The following is a 12,120-nucleotide window of genomic DNA, read 5'->3' as shown; positions in this document are numbered from 1 at the left end:
TAATAAAGGATGAGTATTGTTAGGCCCTGTCTCCACCTCTTTGTATTAAGGGGTGGTGTTTTCTGATGGAGAAGAGAATCCCCCAAACCTGAAATGCTATGCGGGCTGGCCTGCTCTCCCTCCTGGTAGATGGCTTGGAAGATTCTTCCATTACCTCCTGCCCATCTTCTGAATGAGAGTTCAAGCTGGACAGGGGTCCAGCAGCAACTGGATCAGAGGAGAACGACTTGATCTACTTTTTCTTCCTTTTCCATAGCACCTGCCCCCGTTTGTCATAACGTATAATCGACTTTTACTGCTTGTTGTCTATCCCCTCCACTAGAATATAAGCACCCCTCGCCCCCCGCATGGGCAGGGGCCTTTTGCTGTTTTGTTTATTGGTATATTCCAAGTGCCTATGATAGAACCTGACCCATGGGACTGATTATACATGTTTGTTAAATAAATAAAGAAAACGTGGGAGGACTGAACAATGGTACAGGAGGAGTAAGAACCTGTGTTCGAGGCCAAGCATGGGAGCACCTCCTTAGTGCTTCCCAGGGTCACTGGAGTCACGCGTGTGAAAACCAGGCCAGAGTCAAGCCCCGGATTGAGAACAACTTGGGTGCCACCCAACGGCATATGCTGTAGCAGAGCTGGGACTATGGTTCACCGATGTTCCAGGAGCAGCCCAGCTCCCGAGACTGGGTCTTTAATGGAACAGGAACGTCCTCTTTTCCAGAAGGTTGAGAAGCGGGTGGGCTTGAGGAAAAAAGGTGATCTTGGTGAGGTCACAGGCGAGGCCCCGTGACAGCGGGGTGGGTGGGGGGGTTACGTGAGCAGCAGGGGGTACGTGAGCTCGCTGACTAGAGGAGACACCGTCATCGCCAAGTGAAAGTTTGGACTAGCTGTGGGAAATAACAGGTGCAGCTTGGATTAAAAGCTTGCATTTAAAGAACAAATGCAACTGGTTTTGATTTTCTACCATTATATGAAACTCTTCCTTGATGAAACTCTTTCCAAAGCTCCCAGTCCCCACTCCTCCTCTTTTGGTTCTCCCAGGATTGCCTCCCTACCTGGGTCCGCTTCTTCACATATCTGATTAGGATTTATCGAATACGTGACATATATTGGTTCCAACCGAGACAGGGACGATCTGAAGATGAGCAAGACACAGGCGTGACCCCGAGGAGCTTGAAGAATGACACAGTGATCCCAGAAGCAAGATCTATGGATGCTCGTCTCAGAATGTTCCCAAAGAAAAGGATCCACAGCCAAGTAGGTTCGGGAAATGTTGGAAGAGCCATTAAACATGTTCTTTCACCAAAGGACTTCTCAGAGCCTTTATTCTGGGAATGTGCTTTGTGAATCTCCAAAAAAGGGTGTATAGTTTGCCACATTTGAGGATTTATTTTACTACAGACCCTTTTACTTGAAAAACATCTCACTTGTATGATATTCTGGGGGATGCATTTTGGGAAACACTAGTCAAGATAAATCTTTCTTTTTTCTTTCCCCCTGTGTTTTGGGCCATACCCCTATCTGCCTGCCTCATTCACCTCAACATCTTCTTTCTGATGCTCTGTCTTCCTACTTTATAAAGGTCCTCAACTTTGTCAACAACTCGTCAGGCATCTATGACTTGATGCTACTTTCCAGTCATTTCTTAGAACCACAGAGTTCCAGTGGCTCTAGGATATCCTGGCTGGACCAGACCTTCACAGCCTTCTTCCTCGGTCAAATCTCGGACACCATTTACCCAGGTATTCCTAGCCAGCAGAGGGCCCCTGGTGGCTGTGTAGTGATCTGGGGGCATCACTACCCTTTCAAGTCTTAATCCCGTCTAAACTCTGTGCTCCAAGAGAAACACAAATTTATAGAAAACCTGTTACTCATCCCTTTCCTCCACCAAATGCCATTCATGACAAGTGCTTCTCAGAATTCCTACAGTCTTGGGGGTTGGGGGCGGGTAGGGACGATTTGTTTATTCAGCCTTTACTTAACAATTACTATGTGTTGAGTACAACACTGTGAAGTACCCGCTGTGATTATCCCAATCTTACAGATGGGAAAAGCTACCTGAGCCTCCAAGCCACCTTTCTGGGGCCACAGAGCTAGCCAGTGGTGGTGGAGCCCACTGGCCCCAGACAGGCTGGCTCCACAGTCATTTCCTTACCACTGCACCTCCCTGGCTTTAAATAGAACAGAACAGGTAACACAGGAATCAGAAAGTGTTAAGTGTTAAGGGGGGGAAAAAGGAAGCAACGGCAGGACACGGCAAAGGGGGAAACACACAATCTGAGGGGGGGTGGGTAAACTACATAGACAGGACAGGCCTCCCTGAGAAAGTCCCGTGAGAGAGATTAGCCAAGTCGGGTAAGTATGTCACGGGCCCTCCACAGAAGCATGTTCCATGTAGAAGATGCAAACTCCAGGGTCCAGGGAGAACTCTAGAAGACATTCGTGTGGGAGGGGCTTCTGCGTTCAACTGCGCTGGCCGCCAGCTTGTCACTAAGTTCTACGCCTTGTTTCTTAATAGTTATTTCTTGGCGATGCCCTGTTCTCTCTGTACTAATGGCACCATCCACTCTTCAGTTCGGATCAGTCTGGCTTCTGTCTTTCTTTCTTCACACCCAGGACACTCCTCACCACCGTCCCTCTGTCAGCAATCATAAGGGGCCAGATCCTTCTTTTCGTTTCTAGGTGTTTCCCTATCCGCCCTTTCTAAATTCAAAAATATGGCTATCTCTTTTCAGGTTGATTCATCAAACGATCTCATTCTGCTATCCATTTAGACCTCAGGATATATTCTTGATAAATGAAAAATTTCAAACTTATATAAAATGTTCTGAATTTTCTTCCAAGAACATGTGTTGTGTTTTATAATAAAATTTTAATCTTTATTTTAAAAATAATTTGTGCAAAGAGAAAGCATCTGGCTTTGTTTTATCTGCTACAGAAAAGGGATCATGTCATGGATATATTCTTTACCAGAAATGGGCAATTATCGAGCCTTCCATCTGGATTAGAGAGAAAAACAGCTTCACCTTAGCAACAGCATTCTGACGCTGATGTCATCACCTTACATCATTTGGTCTCATGTCACTGTGTTTCTTTCTCTAACATCTCAAACCTTCAAAACCTCGGAGCTTTATAGATCTCTGCATTTAAAGGCTTAATGAAAAAGGAAGAAATAACCGTGTTTAAATATTCACTGAGTCATTATAATCTTGAACTCTGTCAGCAGGTCTTTCTGCTCCAGCAAAACAAAATGAGAATTGTTCTTTTTGAACTCACTCCAATCGCTGCCACTGTCTTGCCTGCACCCTCGTATCTCCCGAGCGGATGCCCACAAGCTCCCTCTCTGCACCCCCGACCTGTTGCATTGTCGGCCTCCCCAACAAGCCTGGTCACTTACAAATGTAATTCTCCTATTTTGCAGAGCAGTCCAGTCCTGAAGGGATTATGGTGAGATCACGATCATGGATCCTGGGGCTGGAAGAAATCTTACTGTTCATCTAGATTCTAGTCCCTTATTTGAAGGCGAGGAGACAGGCAGAAGCACAATGGTTGGCTTTTGTTAAACACCGAAAAGATTCTACTCCTCTGGAAGTTTGTGGTTCCTCAAAATTTCAGGGAGGAGCCTCCCACAGTGGCAGACCGTGCAGCACCCCCTTCGCCCCTTGGGATGCCCCCTCACCAGCCGCTGCCTCCCCCCTCCCCCCACCCCTCCCCACCAGCTCCTCCACACACAAAAATTCATACACCCGAATCCCTGAATCAGTGCCAGGAATCCTTCCTGCACCAGAAATTGGGCTGAGACTCCTCCACTTAGAAGTTGAAATATTGGCTTTGGTCTCAAAATAAACAACATCTGAAAACTCACAGTTATGGGGAGTCATTTAAGTGATGTTTATTTATAGGAACAAACATTTGTATATATTGATGGGAAATATTTGCTGTCAATGAACAGAAAATGATCCACGTACATGTGACACTTGGGCAAAATCAGGCTCTCAGTTTTGGAAGCCTCGGGCCGTGCTGCCAAGACAAAGACTTCCTTCATAAGCTTTTATCACTTTTATCACACATTAACCGTCGTGCTCCAGAGTAATTTAAAAAGTTCTCCATTTGCTGGATCCCTGGCTAAGAAGCACAGATGATATTTTTAATCTATTTTAATCTTAAAGTTATTTTTAACATAATTAAGCATTTATAACTTTGCTTTATATATACTTTGAGTTATATAACATTGCTGAGCTAATAATTTGGACCACACTTTAAAAAATTGTCTATTCTCAAGATCTCACATTAAAGTCTAATGAGGAAATTGCCTTTTGGTTAGAAATCAATATCTTCCTTCTAAGGGACTTTTTAATATTGAAAATAGCAAAACAAAAGATTCTCAAACTTTTCAAAAAATGTAAATTTTACCAAATGAGCAATTAGAACACATTTTTCATACTGAATCAACTAATAAGTACTTATTGCCCCAATTAGACTAACTGACACCCAAATACGGATTCTATCATTGTTCTCAGAGGAGACAAAAGGGCTGCCTAATTTATCTTTATGTCTTCAATATTGGAAAGATTATTATTAAGCATTCATTGCACTCTCTCTTTTGAAAAGCACTTTACGCTAATTTATCACTTCATACTCCTATGCAATCTGGGAGGTCACTGTCTCTATCTTCACTTTACAAGCAGACACTGAGGCTCAGAAGGTTGAAAACCTTCTCCCGGGGTTTCTACAGAACGTACTGGCTGAGGTGGGTGATGGACCCAGACTCTGTGCAAAATTTAGGTCCCTCAGTGGCACAACAACTCAAGACACAGTTTCTTTCTAAAACTGGAGCAAAGATTCATACGCAACTGACATGTTTTGGCAGGGAGTTGGCGAGCAAAATTTTGGTGGGTTCTTGCATTCATGTAGAAGGCGGTAAGAAGGGAAGAGATTTTCCTGGAAACATGGAAATAAAGAGAACTTCCTGAAATGTTCTAAAGGAAACACAGAGGTTTAATTTAAAAATTCATAATTAAGTTACTCAAATCATACCTTTATAATATTTTGAATTGATTTCTTGTGTGCTTTTAGCTGCATGGGTGGCCTGTTTGAGTTTTTGCCCCTACCTTTAAGAACTCTGCTAAATGGACAAACCAGTTAGAGACTGACAGACCAAAATGATACCTTGGAAAAACACATTTTCAGTTAGTTTACTTAATCACTGAGGTTAATGTCCAGGGCCACTGTGTATAACCAGCGAGGTTATGTTTGGCAAATCTCCAGTCCATTATTCAGGTTACAGTCAATATTCTAGAGTCATCATTCTTGAAATATGTTCACCCCTGGAGTTGTGCAGTACACAACTTACTTAACCATACATGTCTGCCCAGTTAACATCTTCTAAGAGTGAGTAGGTAGATAATAATAGGGCTGGTCACAGACTTACCCCTTTTAGATAATCTTTGTGTTTCTCCTCTGACTCTTTTCTAGTCTTTTGTAAATCTTGTCATGATTTTCTCAACTCTTTCTCAAGCCCCTGACCCATATACATCTACAACTGAGACTTCACTACACTGTCCCTGATAGCCTAAGGACTAGTAACTAGAGTTTCTATATCCCAGAAGATCGATAAGATAAATCCATGAATCAGCTTTTACTTCTAGAGTTCTAAAAACAATCTAGTTCTGTTGCATAATCTGGGCCAGGCTGCAGCTTCCTCAAAAGGCTCAAGTTTCAGCTCCACAGTGGAATCAGAGGTATGGTGTTAGTCTCATTGCCCTACTCCCTAAGCCACAAAAACAATCCCAAGCACTGAATCCTACATTTATTAACTGGGTAAATATTTTCCTGCTACATCCTAGTTCTACAAGATGATCTGGGATTGAATAAAAAAGGATTCCCTTACAGACTTGTTTGGGAAACACAGCATACTATATAGTCTACTTGAAGAGTCATATAGTTCATTAGCATTTTAAAGGCTCTGAGAAGTCCTGCAAGAAATAAATCTGTTTAATTTTGTTTATCCCCAAACCTATTTATTTTTGGGAACTCCTATTAATATCAATAATGCACTTGGGAAATGCAAATCTGCAGAAAAACAAGTTCTCCAAACAATGCTCCTTTACCTGACTTAAGACTCTTCCCTGATCTCGCCCTCATGAATTAGCTAGTTTTTAGCAGCCATGATAGTGTGCACAGCATAACCTAGACCATTTATGGGTTTTCCTGAGCACTTCACAGGTTTTCACTGTACAATGAGTTGCACTTCGCAACAATTTACATACAAGAAAGAGGAGGAGGGATACAGGGGCTAGGGAGACAAAGGTGAGTAGAGAGAAGTGAACCAGACAGGAGACAAAGGGAACTGGGCAAAGGTAACCCTGTTATGGGGCCTGTTCTAGTAAATCCAGCTTACATAAGGGGAAACTGAGGCTTAGATAAGTTAAATAACTTGCTCTAGTTCCCTCTACTAGTTGGGTGCACAGCTTTACCACGAACCCACATTACTGACCCCAAATCCCAGGCTCTCCACTTCCTTACATTTTGCATAAGATGACATTATCATGAATGTTGCTACTATTGGAAAGGCATCGTGGTGCAGTGGTTGAGTGCAGGCTCTAACCCATTCCCAAGTTCAAGTCCCACCTCTCCCAATGAGTAGCACGTAACCCTGCCTGCAGTCCCTGTGCCTAGGATTCATCTCTGGGATGGTCATCCTCACCGGACCCTTGAGAGAAGGAAAGGAATCAGTGCTCCAAAAATGCTTTGAATAATTCCCGTCAATATTCAAATAAGCACGTGTGTTGTGGCCAATTGTTTCTTTATTTACTCTTTATGGCTAAATTCTCACATTTCACAGATTTCACAGCCAAGGCCTCGTCCTCAACTGTCAGGAAGCCCTGGAACCAAACCAAACGTGAGGTTTATTTAATTCCCCTGGCCTGCCTTCCCCATAAAGCTGCGAGAGGGCTGAGAGGTCTTCATGGGCAAAAAATCACATACTTCTCAGCAAGTAGACTATAAGACAGCCTCAGTCACTGTGGGGTGAAGGAAGAGTAGGAGGGCTGAGCGTGGAAGCAGAAGGCAGAAAACACGCTCAGAGCCTTGGGCTCCGAGGCTCAGAATTGTATGAGTCACAATTCAGACACACGGGCGAATTCTGCTGGGTCAAGTGCTTTCTTGCTGATTCATTACTGCGAATATAGCTGATAGAGACCAAGGGATGTTTCCTGAGAGCTACAGCCCTGCTCCAACGACTCACTGGCTTTCACATTGATTGATCTAATAGCTTTGATCTATAATTTCAAAAATAACTCAGTGTTGCTGTTGTTGTTTTTTTTTCATAACAGCGAAATGCTGTTAATACTCTCCCGATGAGGCAGACGGAGCACTCTGCATGGTTTAAAAACAAAGGGAAATAAATGTAAACTGTTTTCTGCTATTTTTAACATGTCTCCTTCGAGTTGCCTTTTGTCTTAACAAGTTTGATTACATTTAAATTAAACTTGGACACTGGTAGCACATCCGATACATCAATATATTTTGATGACACACGACTGCAGCAGAGATGAACTGTGTCTCCCATTTAGGTCAGCTATGTAAATCAACCACATTAATGAGCTTTATTAAATCATCTTAGTAAAAGCTCCACTGTCTTTAATGTTTACTTAAATCCATGTCCAACAAAAAACAGCTGTCACTCTGACAAATCTTATTCTGAGTGAGAGTTTTCTTCTTACAAGAGGAAAATTGATATAAATTGTAATCCAACAGAAGTGTCATATTCAGACCCTTCTAAGAGGACACTCAGTTATAAAATGCAGGACTTATAAGATGCCAACTTATTTTTACGGAAGAACGTGGGTGAAGGGAAGAGTCCAAGGGGAACACGGTGCTCCTGTCACGTACTTTATATACAAAACATCACTCTGCAGAAACCACTCTGGCACTTTACAGACAACTGCATTGGCTTGAGGACTCAAGGTCTAGAAGGTCTAGGGCGGCAGGCTGCAGTGGCGGGGGGAGGGCTACAACCTCCTTCCTGCTCCTTCAGAAGAAAAGGTTCAACTGCTACATGGTTTAAAAAATTTTTTTTCAACGTTCTTAAGAAACTATAGTTGATTTCTTCCTTAATCAGGAAATTTAAAGAGTCTATACAAGTAAATGCATTCACGGTAAATGAACTGTATGTGTTCAAGGAAACAAAGCGGGGAGTTCCTCATATTGGTAATACTTTGTTAACGGCTTGAATGGTTTCTATGGGCTTACACTAACAAGATTGTCTTCTTTCGAATATACTTTGTAAAGTATTTCAAATCAATGTTGTGTTATTTCAAGAGAAGTCTTTTCCTAAGACATCTGATAATTGACCCAGGTATTAAATCCAAGCACTGTCCTGAAAACTCTCTCCGGACAAGCTCTGGGACCTCCCGACAAACAAAGTGCAGCCTCCATCCCATGGGTGTGCCTCTCCTGCTAAAGCAGTGTTGACTGACTTGAGATGCCCTCATGTTGTGGGCTAGAGGAGAAGGTCACGTGGCAGTGCCCCAGGATGGGGACACCCACCACTGCCGTGAACATCGGAGTAAATCAGATCCTCAGACAGATGGCTGGAACTCCAAAGACAGGCCCTCAGTAGGCAGGAGAGGAAACCGGCCTCTCTCAGGTAAAAATGAATGCGCGATACCTTGTAATGACAAGTTCCACATGTATTTCACTACCTATTTCCCTTGTTCGTTCATTCATCATCATTCATTCAGTGAAACAGATATTTATTTAATTAATGTGCCAGGCAGGGTTCTAGGCCCTGGGGATGGATTTATTTATTTATGAAGATGATTTATTTATTTATTTATTTGGGAGAGAGAGTGCACAATCTGGGTGGAGGGGCAGAGGGAGAGGGAGAAGCAGGCTCCCCGAGGAACAGGGGAGTGAGAGGCGGGGCTCCATCCCAGGACCCTGAGATCAGGACCCTAGCTGAAGGCAGATGCTTAACCGACTGAGTCACTGGGCATTTACTAAAGAGGAAAACAGGTACAAATACATGCCTGCACGGGATGGGGGAGATTCACTAAGTGAATAAATTACACAGCGTGTTAAAAGGTGATAAATGCTATATAGCATAGTAAAGTGAGGAAAAGGATAGGAAATGCGGGTTCAGGTGGGGATTTACGGTATTTATAGGTTGTCGGAAAGGTCACACCCAGAAGGTTGTCTTTGACCAAACACAAAGCAAGCAGGCCAGGGAGATACCGGAGAGGTCAGTTTTTGAGGTGGAGGCAAAAGAAGCACGCAGACCTTGAAGTTTGGGCCTGCTTCCCCGGAGCTCGTTTTGTGTGTGGGGGGTGTGTGGGGGTGCAAATGGTTAGTGCAGAAGCCGGACCAGTTACCGTGTGGGGGTGGGAGTTGTGGTAGATGGGGCTCCAGTGTGCAGACTCATATAATATTCTAAAGACTTGGGCCTCTATTCATAGGGTGAGTAATCTGTTTTGCATTTATCAATGCATATGTAAATTAATAATACCAGGTTTCTGTTTCCAAATGCATACACTGAATGAACAGTGTTTAAAGTAGGCACTGGCAAAAGAGTGATGACCCCCCAAAAGTCCTCTGCAAAGTAATGGGTCTTGACCTTTTTATTACAAGTGGGCTATATTATGAATAAAGTGCTGTTCCTTGATTCTGGGCAAAGGAGTCCTTTTTCCCATAGCACTCCCACCTCCCATACAGCCCTTGCAGACAGATCGTTCTGGTCTACCCACCACTCTACCATGGCACTTCTCCATGAAGAAAGGACAAGAAGGTCAGCAGTGGAAGGGGTACTGAGGAAGAAAGTGAAGCACGGATGAGGAGGAGAGGAGTAGCTGAAGGCAATCGAACAATTCCTTTGGCAATGAGCCAAGTCTGCTGGCCTTGACAGACAACACGTGGTCCAGCCCCAGGCCAAAGCCACCTGCGGTGCCCACTTCTCCGCTGAGTAGGGGATATCAGGTTGCTGGGATTGGGTACAGGTTCATCTTTCCAATCAAGAGGATTTCTTTTTGCATCCAGCGGTCTAAACTTTCGTCTTCCTTGTGGCATGTCTTCTGAACACTCCAGTGAGCCCTCCTTCTCGCTCAGATCCTGGGATAATAATATTCATGTGTTGGGGCGCCTGGGTGGCACAGCGGTTAAGTGTCTGCCTTCAGCTCAGGGCGTGATCCCGGCCTTATGGGATCAAGCCCCACATCGGGCTCCTCCGCTATGAGCCTGCTTCTTCCTCTCCCACTCCCCCTGCTTGTGTTCCCTCTCTTGCTGGCTGTCTCTGTCTCTGTCGAATAAATAAATAAAATCTTTAAAAAAAATAATATTCATGTGTTTTATTTATTTAACATTTATTTTTTAACCATTGCCGTAGGTGTGGAGGGGGAACAGTAGACCATGGAGAGACAATGACAGTAATAATATATTAGGTAAAATTTGAATGATTACAAATGTGCTAGGAGCTGTTTCAAGGGTCTTACTATGATCTTATTTCATTTTTACGACCCTATGAGGAAGCTATGTTGTGCCCGTTCTATAGATGGAGTGAGAAGGATGCTGGTGAGTGGCAGATCTGGCTTGGAAATCTCCCCTATTCTGACTCCAGAGATGATGCTTATCAACTTTAATGCTTCAGGAGCAGCGTTTTGTTTTAAAACTACCTTTTTGTTATAGAAAAATTCAAATGTTCACAGAAGTAGAGGGAATAGTGTAATAAGCTCCTGTGTATGCATCACCCAGTTTCAATAATTACCAAATACAGCCAGTCTGGTTTCATCTGTTTTTTCCCCCAAACTATTTTATTTTGAAGCAAATCCAAGACATCAGATCATTTCATCTATAAACATCTCAGTATGTATTTCTAAAAGAGAACTGCTAAAAAATATAACCACGATACCATTCCCACATCTAAAAATATTAAAATAATTCATTAAAAACATAAAATATCCAGTCTCAAGCTGTGGTTTAACTATAAGGCCATAATCTTAGAGGTGTAACATGATTTGGTCCAGATGCAGGAGTAAATCTACCAGCCCCCTAAATCGCATCATTTGTATTCCAGCATTAACACTTAAATGGTGTTTGATCAAATGAGACTATTTTACATGCAAGTTGCTTAGGCCTTCTATTTCTCTAAGTGGTAGAGTAGAAAACAATAGGGTTTAGAAAATCTAGGTTCGAGTTTTGGCTCCTATGCTTAAGTTTGTTACCAACTGTTTTAGGGTCTCAATTTTCTACATATAAAATGAGAGGTTTCAGTGGTTTGTAGTTCAAAATTCTCAAATTGTAGAACTTCCTGAAAGTCATAGTTTCTATAAATAGATAGAGCCCCAGAGGATCTTATTTCATAAATAAGATTTTCTTAGTAGACAAACCTTTCTTAACTTGAAAAAGTGGGATCACTGTTAAAATAATTGATTTAATTATTAACTATTTAATAATGATCATTGTTAAATGATTTCAAGTAGCCCCTTCCTCTCTGACACTCAATACATTTATTTTTATATCCTACCCATCCACCATTTATCCATCCATCCGTGTACCTACCTATATATCTAGCGAGACATATGTCTAAAAGTAGTTTTTTAAATAATATCTGAATTGCTTCTCGGCCTTTTGGTTAAGATCAAGTATAAAGGTGCCGCTTCGGCAGCACATATACTAAAATTGGAACGGTACAGAGAAGATTAGCATGGCCCCTGCGCAAGGATGACACGCAAATTCGTGAAGCGTTCCATATTAAAAAAAAAAAAATTAAAAAAAAAGATCAAGTATAAAGAATATGTGAAAAGAGGCTATTATTTTTCACGGAAACCAAAACATAATCATGCACGTGAATGATACAATTATAAGCAGGATTGCTTTGTTATGTAATATGGAGAAAGAAAGAAACAATGGCAAACTCAGAGGAGAATCAGACAGGAGGGTTGATGTGTTTCTAAAGATAAGATGGTCTTTGAAGTCCTGCTTTTCTTCTTTTGGGCAGATGACTCTGACCCCCAGCCTCATTTTACCAAGAAGAAAGTGATAGATCATTAAAAGCTCATCATTCAAGGGCTTCAAGGAAGAAGTGGTTTTCAAAGAACTTTTTTTTTCTCTCTTGCTAGTCTATTA

General features: G+C 42.4%; 1 non-coding gene across 1 annotated transcript; it reads left to right on the top strand.

The window, feature by feature from the left end:
* Positions 1-11,644: 11,644 nt before the first annotated feature.
* On the top strand, positions 11,645-11,750 carry LOC121101475. The gene has a single exon (XR_005833466.1). It is a non-coding gene; the product is annotated as a U6 spliceosomal RNA (small nuclear RNA).
* The last annotated feature ends 370 nt before the right edge of the window (positions 11,751-12,120 follow it).

Source organism: Ursus maritimus, unplaced genomic scaffold (assembly GCF_017311325.1).
Source record: "Ursus maritimus isolate PB19 unplaced genomic scaffold, ASM1731132v1 scaffold_10, whole genome shotgun sequence".
NCBI lineage: Eukaryota > Metazoa > Chordata > Mammalia > Carnivora > Ursidae > Ursus > Ursus maritimus.
Note: the sequence above shows the minus strand (reverse complement) of the source record. Positions and strands in the feature narration are given on the sequence as shown.